Below are 15132 nucleotides of genomic sequence, written 5' to 3'. Positions count from 1 at the left end.
TTATTCCATTCCATTCCATTCCATTCCATTCCATTCCATTCCATTCCATTCCATTCCATTCCGTTCCATTCCATTCCATTCTATGCCATTCCAATCCATTCCATTCCGTTTGATTCCATTCCATTCCATTCCATACCATTCCATTCCTGTTGATTCCTTTCAATTCCACTCCATTCCATTCCATTCCGTTTGGGTTGATTCCATTCCGTTCCAATCCATACCATTCCATTCCATTCGGGTTGATTCCATTCCATTCCATTCCATTCCATTTCATTGCATTCTGTTTGATTCCATTCCATTCCATTCCATTCCATTCCATTCTGGTTGATTCCATTCCATTCCATTCCATTCCATTCCATTCCATTTCATTACATTCCATTCGGGTTGATTCCATTCCATTCCATTCTATTCCATTCCATTCCATTCAATTCGCTTTGATTCCATTCCATTCGATTCCATTCCATTCGGATTGACTCCATTCCATTCCATTTCATTCCATTCTATTCCATTCCATTGCATTCCATTTCATTCCATTCGGGTAGATTCCGTTCTATTCCATTCCTATCCATACCATTCCATACCGGTTCATTCCATTCCATTCCATTCCATTCCATTCCATTCCATCCCATTCCATTTGGGTTGATTCCATTCCATTCCATTCCATTCCATTTCATTCCAATCCATTCGGTTTCATTCCATTCCATTCCATTCCATTCCATGCCATTCGGTTGTTTCCATTCCAATCCAGAACATTCCATTCCGTTCCATTCAATTCCGGTTCATTCCATTCCATTCCATTCCATTCCATTCTATTCCATTCTGTTTAATTCCATTCCATTCCATTCCATTCCATTCGAGTTGATTCCATTCCATTCCATTCTATTCCATTCCATTCCATTCTATTCCATTCCATTCCATTCTATTCGCGTTGATTCCATTCCATCCCTTTCCATTCCATTCCATCCCATTCCATTCCATTCCATTCCATTCCATTCGGGTTGATTCCATTGCATTCCATTCCATTCCATTCTATTCCATTCCATTCGGGTTCATTCCATTCCATTCCGTTCCATTCGATTCCATTCCATTCCATTCCATTCGGGATGCTTCCATTCCAGTCAAGAACATTCCATTCCATTCCATTCCATTCCATTCCATTCCGGTTGATTCCATTGCATTCCATTCCATTCCATTTCATTCCATTCGGGTTGATTCCATTCCATTACATTCCATTACATTCCATTCTGGTTGATCCTATTCGATTCCATTCGCTTCAATTCCATTCCATTCCATTGCATTCGAGTTGCTTCCATTCCATTCCAGAACATTCCATTCCATTCCTTTCCATTCTTTCCATTCCATTCTATTCGGGTTCATTCCATTCCATTCCATTCCATTCCGTTCCATTCTGGTAGAATCCATTCCGTTCCATTCCAATCCATTCCATTCCATTCCGATTGATTCCATGCCATTCCTTTCCATTCCATTCCGTTCCATTCCATTCCATTCCGATTAATTCCATGCCATTCCATTGCATTCCATTCCATTCCACTCCATTCCTCTGTGGTTGATTCCATTCCATTCCATTCCATTCCATTCCATTCCATTCCATTCCTTTCCAATCCGTTTCATTCCATTCCATTCAATTTCAATCCATTCGGGTTGATTCCATTCCATTCCATTCCATTCCATTAGGGTTGATGCCATTCCATTCCATTCAACACCATTCTATTCCATTTGGGTTGATTCCATTCCATTCCATTCCATTCCATTCCATTCCATTCGGGTTAATTCCATTCCATTCCATTCCATTCCATTCCATTTCATTCCATTCCATTCGGGATGCTTCCATTCCAGTCAAGAACATTCCATTCCATTCCATTCCATTCCTATCCATTCCTTTCCATTCCGGTTTATCCCTTTACATTCCATTCCATTCCTTTCGTTTTGATTCCATTCCATTCCATTCCATTCCATTCCATTCCATTCCATTCGGTTTGATTCCATTCCATTCCATTACATTGCTTTCCATTCCATTCCATTTCATTCCATTCGGGTTGATTCCATTCCATTCCACTCCATTCCATTCTGGTCGATTCCATTCCATTCCATTCCCTTCATTTCCATTCCATTCCATTCCATTCTGGTTGCTTCCATTCCGATCCAGAACATTCCATTCCATTCCTTTCCATTACATTCCATTCCGTTCCATTCGGGTTCATTCCATTCAATTCCATTCCATTCCATTCCATTCCATTCCATTCCATTCCACTCGGGATGTTTCCATTCCATTTCATTCTATTCCATTCCATTCCATTCCAATCCATTCCATTCTGGATGATTACATTCCATTCCATTCGTGTTGATACCATTCCATTCCACGCCATTCCATTCCATTCCTTTACGGTTGTTGCCGTTCAATTACATTCCATACCATTCCTTTATATTTGGGTTGATTCCATTCCATTCCATTCCATTCCATTACATTCGGGTTAATTCCATTCCATTCCTTCCCATTCGATTCCATTCCATTCCATTCCATTCGGGATGCTTCCATTCCAGTCAAGATCATTCCATTACATAACATTCCATTCCATTCCATTCCGGTTGATTCCATTGCATTCCATTCCATTCCATTTCATTCCATTCGGGTTGATTCCATTCCATTCCATTCCATTACATTCCATTCTGGTTGATCCTATTCGATTCCATTCGCTTCAATTCCATTCCATTCCATTCCATTCGAGTTGCTTCCATTCCAATCCAGAACATTCCATTCCATTCCTTTCCATTCTTTCCATTCCATTCTATTCGGGTTCATTCCATTCCATTCCATTCCATTCCGTTCCATTCTGGTAGAATCCATTCCGTTCCATTCCAATCCATTCCATTTCATTCCGATTGATTCCATGCCATTCCTTTCCATTCCATTCCATTCCGTTCCATTCCATTCCATTCCGATTAATTCCATTCCATTCCATTGCATTCCATTCCATTCCACTCCATTCCTCTGTGGTTGATTGCATTCCATTCCATTCCATTCCATTCCATTCCATTCCTTTCCAATCCGTTTCATTCCATTCCATTCAATTTCAATCCATTCGGGTTGATTCCATTCCATTCCATTCCTTTCCATTATATTCCATTGCATTCCATTCCATTCGGGTTCATTCCATTCCATTCCATTCCATTCCATTCCATTCCATTCCATTCCCTTCTTGTTGAATCCATTCCATTCCCTTCCATTCCATCCCATTCCATTCTATTCCATTCCATTCCGATACATTCCATTCCATTCCCTTCCATTCGTGTTGATTCCATTCCATGCCATGCCATTCCATTCCATTCCAGTTGATTCCATTCCATTCCATTCCATTCCATTCCATTCCATTCCATTCCATTTCATTTCCTTCGTGTTGATTCCATTCCATTCCATTCCATTCCGTTCCCTTCCATTCCATTCCATTAGAGTTGATTCCATTCCATTCCATTCAATTCCATTCCATTCCATTTCATTCCATTCTCGATGATTCCATTCCATTCCATTCCATTCCATTCGGGTTGATACCATTCCATTTCATTCCATTAGATTCCATTCCTTTCCATTCCATTCGTGTTAATTCCATGTCATTCCACTCCATTCCATTGCCTTCCATTCCATTCCATTCCATTCGGGTTGCTTCTATTCCATTCCAGAACATTCCATTCCATTCCATTCCGATTGATTCCATTCCATTCCATTGCATTCCATTCCATTCCACTCCATTCCATTGTGGTTGATTCCTTTCCATTCCATTCCATTCCATTCCTTTCCATTCCGTTTCATTCCATTCCATTCAATTTCATTCCATTCGGGTTGAATCCATTCCATTCCATTCCTTTCCATTATATTCCATTCCATTCCATTCCATTCGGGTTCATTCCATTCCATTCCATTCCATTCCATTCCATTCCATTCCATTCCTTTCGGGTTGAATAAATTCCATTCCCTTCCATTCCATTCCATTTCATTCAATTCCATTCTGGTTGATTCCATTCCATTTCTTCCTATTCCATTCCATTCCATTCTATTCCATTCCATTCCATTCTATTCGCGTTGATTCCATTCCATCCCATTCCATTCCATTCCATCCCATTCCATTCCATTCCATTCGGGTTGATTCCATTGGATTCCATTCCATGCCATACCATTTGCGTGGATTCCATTCCATTCCATTCAATTCCATTGCATTCCATTCCATTCGGGTTGATTCCTTTCCATTCCATTCCATTGCATTCCATTCCATACCATTCCATTCCATTCCACTCAGGTTGATTCCATTCCATTTCTCTCCATTCCATTCCATTCCATTCCATTCCATTCCATTCCATTCCATTCGGGTTTATTCCATTCCATTCCATTCCATTCCATTCCATTCCATTCCGTTCCATTCCATTCCATTCTATGCCATTCCAATCCATTCCATTCCGTTTGATTCCATTCCATTCCATTCCATACCATTCCATTCCTGTTGATTCCTTTCAATTCCACTCCATTCCATTCCATTCCGTTTGGGTTGATTCCATTCCGTTCCAATCCATACCATTCCATTCCATTCGGGTTGATTCCATTCCATTCCATTCCATTCCATTTCATTGCATTCTGTTTGATTCCATTCCATTCCATTCCATTCCATTCCATTCTGGTTGATTCCATTCCATTCCATTCCATTCCATTCCATTCCATTTCATTACATTCCATTCGGGTTGATTCCATTCCATTCCATTCTATTCCATTCCATTCCATTCCATTCGCTTTGATTCCATTCCATTCGATTCCATTCCATTCGGATTGACTCCATTCCATTCCATTTCATTCCATTCTATTCCATTCCATTGCATTGCATTTCATTCCATTCGGGTAGATTCCGTTCTATTCCATTCCTATCCATACCATTCCATACCGGTTCATTCCATTCCATTCCATTCCATTCCATTCCATCCCATTCCATTTGGGTTGATTCCATTCCATTCCATTCCATTCCATTTCATTCCAATCCATTCGGTTTCATTCCATTCCATTCCATTCCATGCCATTCGGTTGCTTCCATTCAAATCCAGAACATTCCATTCCGTTCCATTCAATTCCGGTTCATTCCATTCCATTCCATTCCATTCCATTCTATTCCATTCTGTTTAATTCCATTCCATTCCATTCGAGTTGATTCCATTCTATTCCATTCTATTCCATTCCATTCCATTCTATTCCATTCCATTCCATTCTATTCGCGTTGATTCCATTCCATCCCTTTCCATTCCATTCCATCCCATTCCATTCCATTCCATTCCATTCCATTCGGGTTGATTCCATTGCATTCCATTCCATTCCATTCTATTCCATTCCATTCGGGTTCATTCCATTCCATTCCGTTCCATTCGATTCCATTCCATTCCATTCGATTCCATTCGGGATGCTTCCATTCCAGTCAAGAACATTCCATTCCATTCCATTCCATTCCATTCCATTCCGGTTGATTCCATTGCATTCCATTCCATTCCATTTCATTCCATTCGGGTTGATTCGATTCCATTACATTCCATTACATTCCATTCTGGTTGATCCTATTCGATTCCATTCGCTTCAATTCCATTCCATTCCATTCCATTCGAGTTGCTTCCATTCCATTCCAGAACATTCCATTCCATTCCTTTCCATTCTTTCCATTCCATTCTATTCGGGTTCATTCCATTCCATTCCATTCCATTCCGTTCCATTCTGGTAGAATCCATTCCGTTCCATTCCAATCCATTCCATTCCATTCCGACTGATTCCATGCCATTCCTTTCCATTCCATTCCATTCCACTGAATTCCTCTGTGGTTGATTCCATTCCATTCCATTCCATTCCATTCCTTTCCAATCCGTTTCATTCCATTCCATTCAATTTCAATCCATTCGGGTTGATTCCATTCCATTCCATTCCATTCCATTAGGGTTGATGCCATTCCATTCCATTCAACACCATTCTATTCCATTTGGGTTGATTCCATTCCATTCCATTCCATTCCATTCCATTCCATTACATTACATTCGGGTTAATTCCATTCCATTCCATTCCATTCCATTCCCTTCATTTCCATTCCATTCCATTCCATTCTGGTTGCTTCCATTCCGATCCAGAACATTCCATTCCATTCCTTTCCATTACATTCCATTCCGTTCCATTCGGGTTCATTCCATTCCATTCAATTCCATTCCATTCCATTCCATTCCATTCCATTCCATTCCACTCGGGATGTTTCCATTCCATTTCATTCTATTCCATTCCATTCCATTCCAATCCATTCCATTCTGGATGATTACATTCCATTCCATTCGTGTTGATACCATTCCATTCCACGCCATTCCATTCCATTCCTTTAGGGTTGTTGCCGTTCAATTCCATTCCATACCATTCCATTATATTTGGGTTGATTCCATTCCATTCCATTCCATTACATTCGGGTTAATTCCATTCCATTCCTTCCCATTCGATTCCATTCCATTCCATTCCATTCGGGATGCTTCCATTCCAGTCAAGAACATTCCATTACATAACATTCCATTCCATTCCATTCCGGTTGATTCCATTGCATTCCATTCCATTCCATTTCATTCCATTCGGGTTGATTCCATTCCATTACATTCCATTACATTCCATTCTGGTTGATCCTATTCGATTCCATTCGCTTCAATTCCATTCCATTCCATTCCATTCGAGTTGCTTCCATTCCATTCCAGAACATTCCATTCCATTCCTTTCCATTCTTTCCATTCCATTCTATTCGGGTTCATTCCATTCCATTCCATTCCATTCCGTTCCATTCTGGTAGAATCCATTCCGTTCCATTCCAATCCATTCCATTCCATTCCGATTGATTCCATGCCATTCCTTTCCATTCCATTCCGTTCCATTCCATTCCATTCCGATTAATTCCATGCCATTCCATTGCATTCCATTCCATTCCACTCCATTCCTCTGTGGTTGATTCCATTCCATTCCATTCCATTCCATTCCATTCCATTCCATTCCATTCCAATCCGTTTCATTCCATTCCATTCAATTTCAATCCATTCGGGTTGATTCCATTCCATTCCATTCCATTCCATTAGGGTTGATGCCATTCCATTCCATTCAACACCATTCTATTCCATTTGGGTTGATTCCATTCCATTCCATTCCATTCCATTCCATTCCATTCGGGTTAATTCCATTCCATTCCATTCCATTCCATTCCATTTCATTCCATTCCATTCGGGATGCTTCCATTCCAGTCAAGAACATTCCATTCCATTCCATTCCATTCCTATCCATTCCTTTCCATTCCGGTTTATCCCTTTACATTCCATTCCATTCCTTTCGTTTTGATTCCATTCCATTCCATTCCATTCCATTCCATTCCATTCCATTCCATTCCATTCGGTTTGATTCCATTCCATTCCATTACATTGCTTTCCATTCCATTCCATTTCATTCCATTCGGGTTGATTCCATTCCATTCCACTCCATTCCATTCTGGTCGATTCCATTCCATTCCATTCCCTTCATTTCCATTCCATTCCATTCCATTCTGGTTGCTTCCATTCCGATCCAGAACATTCCATTCCATTCCTTTCCATTACATTCCATTCCGTTCCATTCGGGTTCATTCCATTCAATTCCATTCCATTCCATTCCATTCCATTCCATTCCATTCCATTCCACTCGGGATGTTTCCATTCCATTTCATTCTATTCCATTCCATTCCATTCCAATCCATTCCATTCTGGATGATTACATTCCATTCCATTCGTGTTGATACCATTCCATTCCACGCCATTCCATTCCATTCCTTTACGGTTGTTGCCGTTCAATTCCATTCCATACCATTCCATTATATTTGGGTTGATTCCATTCCATTCCATTCCATTCCATTACATTCGGGTTAATTCCATTCCATTCCTTCCCATTCGATTCCATTCCATTCCATTCCATTCGGGATGCTTCCATTCCAGTCAAGAACATTCCATTACATAACATTCCATTCCATTCCATTCCGGTTGATTCCATTGCATTCCATTCCATTCCATTTCATTCCATTCGGGTTGATTCCATTCCATTCCATTCCATTACATTCCATTCTGGTTGATCCTATTCGATTCCATTCGCTTCAATTCCATTCCATTCCATTCCATTCGAGTTGCTTCCATTCCAATCCAGAACATTCCATTCCATTCCTTTCCATTCTTTCCATTCCATTCTATTCGGGTTCATTCCATTCCAATCCATTCCATTCCGTTCCATTCTGGTAGAATCCATTCCGTTCCATTCCAATCCATTCCATTTCATACCGATTGATTCCATGCCATTCCTTTCCATTCCATTCCATTCCGTTCCATTCCATTCCATTCCGATTAATTCCATTCCATTCCATTGCATTCCATTCCATTCCACTCTATTCCTCTGTGGTTGATTGCATTCCATTCCATTCCATTCCATTCCTTTCCAATCCGTTTCATTCCATTCCATTCAATTTCAATCCATTCGGGTTGATTCCATTCCATTCCATTCCTTTCCATTATATTCCATTGCATTCCATTCCATTCGGGTTCATTCCATTCCATTCCATTCCATTCCATTCCATTCCATTCCATTCCCTTCTTGTTGAATCCATTCCATTCCCTTCCATTCCATCCCATTCCATTCTATTCCATTCCATTCCGATACATTCCATTCCATTCCCTTCCATTCGTGTTGATTCCATTCCATGCCATGCCATTCCATTCCATTCCGGTTGATTCCATTCCATTCCATTCCATTCTATTCCATTCCATTCCATTCCATTCCATTCCATTCCATTTCATTTCCTTCGTGTTGATTCCATTCCATTCCATTCCATTCCGTTCCCTTCCATTCCATTCCATTAGAGTTGATTCCATTCCATTCCATTCAATTCCATTCCATTCCATTTCATTCCATTCTCGATGATTCCATTCCATTCCATTCCATTCCATTCGGGTTGATACCATTCCATTTCTTTCCATTAGATTCGATTCTTTTCCATTCCATTCGTGTTAATTCCATGTCATTCCACTCCATTCCATTGCCTTCCATTCCATTCCATTCCATTCGGGTTGCTTCTATTCCATTCCAGAACATTCCATTCCATTCCATTCCGATTGATTCCATTCCATTCCATTGCATTCCATTCCATTCCACTCCATTCCATTGTGGTTGATTCCTTTCCATTCCATTCCATTCCATTCCTTTCCATTCCGTTTCATTCCATTCCATTCAATTTCATTCCATTCGGGTTGAATCCATTCCATTCCATTCCTTTCCATTATATTCCATTCCATTCCATTCCATTCGGGTTCATTCCATTCCATTCCATTCCATTCCATTCCATTCCCTTCGGGTTGAATAAATTCCATTCCCTTCCATTCCATTCCATTCCATTCGGGTTGATTCCATTCCATTCCATTCCATTCCATTCGGGATGATTCCATTCCATTCCATTCCATACCTTTCCATTGCTGTTGATTCCATTCCATTCCATTCCATTCCATTCCACTCCATTCCATTCCATTCCGTTTGTGTTGATTCCATTCCGTTCCAATCCATACCATTCCATTCCATTCCATTCCGGTTAATTCCATTCCATTCCATTTCATTCAATTCCATTCTGGTTGATTCCATTCCATTTCTTCCTATTCCATTCCATTCCATTCTATTCCATTCCATTCCATTCTATTCGCGTTGATTCCATTCCATCCCATTCCATTCCATTCCATCCCATTCCATTCCATTCCATTCGGGTTGATTCCATTGCATTCCATTCCATGCCATACCATTTGCGTGGATTCCATTCCATTCCATTCAATTCCATTGCATTCCATTCCATTCGGGTTGATTCCTTTCCATTCCATTCCATTGCATTCCATTCCATACCATTCCATTCCATTCCACTCAGGTTGATTCCATTCCATTTCTTTCCATTCCATTCCATTCCATTCCATTCCATTCGGGTTTATTCCATTCCATTCCATTCCATTCCATTCCATTCCATTCCGTTCCATTCCATTCCATTCTATGCCATTCCAATCCATTCCATTCCGTTTGATTCCATTCCATTCCATTCCATACCATTCCATTCCTGTTGATTCCTTTCAATTCCACTCCATTCCATTCCATTCCGTTTGGGTTGATTCCATTCCGTTCCAATCCATACCATTCCATTCCATTCGGGTTGATTCCATTCCATTCCATTCCATTCCATTTCATTGCATTCTGTTTGATTCCATTCCATTCCATTCCATTCCATTCCATTCTGGTTGATTCCATTCCATTCCATTCCATTCCATTTCATTACATTCCATTCGGGTTGATTCCATTCCATTCCATTCTATTCCATTCCATTCCATTCCATTCGCTTTGATTCCATTCCATTCGATTCCATTCCATTCGGATTGAATCCATTCCATTCCATTTCATTCCATTCTATTCCATTCCATTGCATTGCATTTCATTCCATTTGGGTAGATTCCGTTCTATTCCATTCCTATCCATACCATACCATACCGGTTCATTCCATTCCATTCCATTCCATCCCATTCCATTTGGGTTGATTCCATTCCATTCCATTCCATTCCATTTCATTCCAATCCATTCGGTTTCATTCCATTCCATTCCATTCCATGCCATTCGGTTGCTTCCATTCCAATCCAGAACATTCCATTCCGTTCCATTCAATTCCGGTTCATTCCATTCCATTCCATTCCATTCCATTCCATTCTATTCCATTCTGTTTAATTCCATTCCATTCCATTCGAGTTGATTCCATTCCATTCCATTCTATTCCATTCCATTCCATTCTATTCCATTCCATTCCATTCTATTCGCGTTGATTCCATTCCATCCCTTTCCATTCCATTCCATCCCATTCCATTCCATTCCATTCCATTCCATTCCATTCCATTCGGGTTGATTCCATTGCATTCCATTCCATTCCATTCTATTCCATTCCATTCGGGTTCATTCCATTCCATTCCGTTCCATTCGATTCCATTCCATTCCATTCCATTCCATTCGGGATGCTTCCATTCCAGTCAAGAACATTCCATTCCATTCCATTCCATTCCATTCCATTCCGGTTGATTCCATTGCATTCCATTCCATTCCATTTCATTCCATTCGCGTTGATTCCATTCCATTACATTCCATTACATTCCATTCTGGTTGATCCTATTCGATTCCATTCGCTTCAATTCCATTCCATTCCATTCCATTCGAGTTGCTTCCATTCCATTCCAGAACATTCCATTCCATTCCTTTCCATTCTTTCCATTCCATTCTATTCGGGTTCATTCCATTCCATTCCATTCCATTCCGTTCCATTCTGGTAGAATCCATTCCGTTCCATTCCAATCCATTCCATTCCATTCCGACTGATTCCATGCCATTCCTTTCCATTCCATTCCATTCCACTGAATTCCTCTGTGGTTGATTCCATTCCATTCCATTCCATTCCATTCCTTTCCAATCCGTTTCATTCCATTCCATTCAATTTCAATCCATTCGGGTTGATTCCATTCCATTCCATTCCATTCCATTAAGGTTGATGCCATTCCATTCCATTCAACACCATTCTATTCCATTTGGGTTGATTCCATTCCATTCCATTCCATTCCATTACATTACATTCGGGTTAATTCCATTCCATTCCATTCCATTCGATTCCATTTCATTCCATTCCATTCGGGATGCTTCCATTCCAGTCAAGAACATTCCATTCCATTCCATTCCATTCCTATCCATTCCTTTCCATTCCGGTTTATCCCCTTTACATTCCATTCCATTCCTTTCGTTTTGATTCCATTCCATTCCATTCCATTCCATTCCATTCGGTTTGATTCCATTCCATTCCATTACATTGCTTTCCATTCCATTCCATTTCATTCCATTCGGGTTGATTCCATTCCATTCCACTCCATTCCATTCTGGTCGATTCCATTCCATTCCATTCCCTTCATTTCCATTCCATTCCATTCCATTCTGGTTGCTTCCATTCCGATCCAGAACATTCCATTCCATTCCTTTCCATTACATTCCATTCCGTTCCATTCGGGTTCATTCCATTCCATTCAATTCCATTCCATTCCATTCCATTCCATTCCATTCCATTCCACTCGGGATGTTTCCATTCCATTTCATTCTATTCCATTCCATTCCATTCCAATCCATTCCATTCTGGATGATTACATTCCATTCCATTCGTGTTGATACCATTCCATTCCACGCCATTCCATTCCATTCCTTTAGGGTTGTTGCCGTTCAATTCCATTCCATACCATTCCATTATATTTGGGTTGATTCCATTCCATTCCATTCCATTACATTCGGGTTAATTCCATTCCATTCCTTCCCATTCGATTCCATTCCATTCCATTCCATTCGGGATGCTTCCATTCCAGTCAACAACATTCCATTACATAACATTCCATTCCATTCCATTCCGGTTGATTCCATTGCATTCCATTCCATTCCATTTCATTCCATTCGGGTTGATTCCATTCCATTCCATTCCATTACATTCCATTCTGGTTGATCCTATTCGATTCCATTCGCTTCAATTCCATTCCATTCCATTCCATTCGAGTTGCTTCCATTCCAATCCAGAACATTCCATTCCATTCCTTTCCATTCTTTCCATTCCATTCTATTCAGGTTCATTCCATTCCATTCCATTCCATTCCGTTCCATTCTGGTAGAATCCATTCCGTTCCATTCCAATCCATTCCATTTCATTCCGATTGATTCCATGCCATTCCTTTCCATTCCATTCCATTGCGTTCCATTCCATTCCATTCCGATTAATTCCATTCCATTCCATTGCATTCCATTCCATTCCACTCCATTCCTCTGTGGTTGATTGCATTCCATTCCATTCCATTCCATTCCTTTCCAATCCGTTTCATTCCATTCCATTCAATTTCAATCCATTCGGGTTGATTCCATTCCATTCCATTCCTTTCCATTATATTCCATTGCATTCCATTCCATTCGGGTTCATTCCATTCCATTCCATTCCATTCCATTCCATGCCATTCCATTCCATTCCCTTCGTGTTGAATCCATTCCATTCCCTTCCATTCCATCCCATTCCATTCTATTCCATTCCATTCCGATACATTCCATTCCATTCCCTTCCATTCGTGTTGATTCCATTCCATGCCATGCCATTCCATTCCATTCCGGTTGATTCCATTCCATTCCATTCCATTCCATTCCATTTCATTTCCTTCGTGTTGATTCCATTCCATTCCATTCCATTCCGTTCCCTTCCATTCCATTCCATTAGAGTTGATTCCATTCCATTCCATTTCATTCCATTCTCGATGATTCCATTCCATTCCATTCCATTCCATTCGGGTTGATTCCATTCCATTTCATTCCATTAGATTCCATTCCTTTCCATTCCATTCGTGTTAATTCCATGCCATTCCACTCCATTCCATTGCCTTCCATTCCATTCCATTCCATTCGGGTTGCTTCTATTCCATTCCAGAACATTCCATTCCATTCCATTCCGATTGATTCCATTCCATTCCATTGCATTCCATTCCATTCCACTCCATTCCATTGTGATTGATTCCTTTCAATTCCATTCCATTCCATTCCATTCCATTCCTTTCCATTCCGTTTCATTTCATTCCATTCAATTTCATTCCATTCGGGTTGAATCCATTCCATTCCATTCCTTTCCATTATATTCCATTCCATTCCATTCCATTCAGGTTCATTCCATTCCATTCCATTCCATTCCATTCCATTCCATTCCATTCCATTCCATTCCATTCTGGTTGAATAAATTCCATTCCCTTCCATTCCATTCCATTCCATTCGGGTTGATTCCATTCTATTCCATTCCATTCCATTCCATTCCGGTTGATTCCATTCCATTTCTTTCCATTCCATTCCATTCCATTCCATTCCATTCGGGTTTATTCCATTCCATTCCATTCCATTCCATTCCATTCCATTCCATTCCATTCCGTTCCATTCCATTCCATTCTATGCCATTCCAATCCATTCCATTCCGTTTGATTCCATTCCATTCCATTCCATACCATTCCATTCCTGTTGATTCCTTTCAATTCCACTCCATTCCATTCCATTCCATTTGGGTTGATTCCATTCCGTTCCAATCCATACCATTCCATTCCATTCGGGTTGATTCCATTCCATTCCATTCCATTCCATTTCATTGCATTCTGTTTGATTCCATTCCATTCCATTCCATTCCATTCCATTCCATTCTGGTTGATTCCATTCCATTCCATTCCATTCCATTTCATTACATTCCATTCGGGTTGATTCCATTCCATTCCATTCTATTCCATTCCATTCCATTCAATTCGCTTTGATTCCATTCCATTCGATTCCATTCCATTCGGATTGACTCCATTCTATTCCAATTCATTCCATTCTATTCCATTCCATCGCATTCCATTTCATTCCATTCGGGTAGATTCCGTTCTATTCCATTCCTATCCATACCATTCCATACCGGTTCATTCCATTCCATTCCATTCCATTCCATTCCATTCCATGCCATTCCATTTGGGTTGATTCCATTCCATTCCATTCCATTCCATTTCATTCCAATGCATTCGGTTTCATTCCATTCCATTCCATTCCATTCGAGTTGATTCCATTCCATTCCATTCTATTCCATTCCATTCCATTCTATTCCATTCCATTCCATTCTATTCGCGTTGATTCCATTCCATCCCTTTCCATTCCATTCCATCCCATTCCATTCCATTCCATTCCATTCCATTCGGGTTGATTCCATTGCATTCCATTCCATTCCATTCTATTCCATTCCATTCGGGTTCATTCCAATCCATTCCGTTCCATTCGATTCCATTCCATTCCATTCCATTCGGGATGCTTCCATTCCAGTCAAGAACATTCCATTCCATTCCATTCCATTCCATTCCATTCCGGTTGATTCCATTGCATTCCATTCCATTCCATTTCATTCCATTCGGGTTGATTCCATTCCATTACATTCCATTACATTCCATTCTGGTTGATCCTATTCGATTCCATTCGCTTCAATTCCATTC

Source organism: Pan paniscus, chromosome 18, assembly GCF_029289425.2.
Source record: "Pan paniscus chromosome 18, NHGRI_mPanPan1-v2.0_pri, whole genome shotgun sequence".
NCBI lineage: Eukaryota > Metazoa > Chordata > Mammalia > Primates > Hominidae > Pan > Pan paniscus.
This window is presented reverse-complemented; position numbering follows the sequence as displayed.